The 1,194-nt window shown below is 62.2% G+C and overlaps 1 protein-coding gene across 2 annotated transcripts in view; it reads left to right on the forward strand.

The window, feature by feature from the left end:
- DNAJC7 (DnaJ heat shock protein family (Hsp40) member C7) overlaps positions 1-1,194 on the forward strand; it is a 45,868-nt gene that overhangs the window by 20,071 nt on the left and 24,603 nt on the right. The window lies entirely within an intron of this gene.

Genomic DNA, 1,194 nt, shown 5'->3' on the forward strand with positions numbered 1-1,194 from the left:
AAACTGTGAGTTTCTCCTTGCAGACTGGCAGAGTTCCAGCCTGCTTGGGGCTGGGGGGAGCGGGAGGAGGCCAATACAGCAGGGGCACTGTGTGCATGTGCGTACATGCACACATACATGCATCAGCCAGGCAGCGGTGTAGAGCAGCTCCTCACAAGTAAGTTTGGGGAGCGGCAGGGGAACAAGCAATGCATCAGGGGGCCAACAGTGGGCACATGCCTTCTCCCTGGGCCCCCCCTTTCCCCCAAATTCTGGTCCCACATGGGGCTGCAGCCTAGCTGGACCAACCAGCAGGACCTAGCACAGGAGGGCAGAACAGGGTGGCAAGAATTGTTGCCACTTTAACCACTAGGACTCCTGTACCAGCTGTACTGCCAGCAGCAGGAGGAGTAATGGACTGGGAGGCCCACAATGCCCTCACCTCCTGCTGCCAGAGGGGAGGTGGGATGGGGGGGTTAGCACAGGAGGCCTCAAGGGGAGCAGTGGTATCTGGGCCATGCCCCCTCTCCCCCCACTGCTGTGGGTCAAGACTGAGGGGCACCAGGGGACTGCGGGTTGGGAGTGAGGGGCACCAAAAGGGCCAGGGGCCTGCAGGTCAGGAGTGAGGGGGGCCTTGGATCCAAAAAAGTTGAGAACCACTGCTTTAACCTATGACAGTGGTTGTCAGCCAGAGGTATGTGTACCCCTAGGGGTACTTAAAAAGGTCGTATGGGGTACAGGGGGGCTCCCACCACTAAACACCCCAGTGGAGGCCGGGGGGCATGTACCCCTGATCTGTGCATGGAGCGGAGGTGGCTGTCACTGTTCACTGGACTTTGTGCATTGCTGCAGCTGCCCACGGAGTGGTATGACACCACGTGCCTGCTGCTGCTGGGCTGCATCACACCCCATGCCCGCCTGGCGGCTGGACACACCTGGCGTCGCACTGCTCCCAAGGCAGCTGCAGCGGCACACACAGCCCAGTGCACAGTGGTAGCCGCCTCTGCCCCGCACACAGATCAGGGTGGGCAAGTGCCGGGGTGCACGCAGCAGTGGGAGCCCCCACTCCCCACCGGGACCCCTGGACAAACCGGCTGATCTCCAGTTGGTCCATGACTCAGCCCTGCCAGGGGCCCACTCACCTCACCCCCTGCCCCTGTCTGTGTCCCACACCTTCCCTCACTTCAGGGTCCTCGATCTGCCCCCCCCCCCCCC

The sequence above is a fragment of the Gavialis gangeticus genome, unplaced genomic scaffold (assembly GCF_001723915.1).
Source record: "Gavialis gangeticus isolate Ggan-Ray unplaced genomic scaffold, GavGan_comp1, whole genome shotgun sequence".
Taxonomy (NCBI): Eukaryota; Metazoa; Chordata; order Crocodylia; family Gavialidae; genus Gavialis; species Gavialis gangeticus.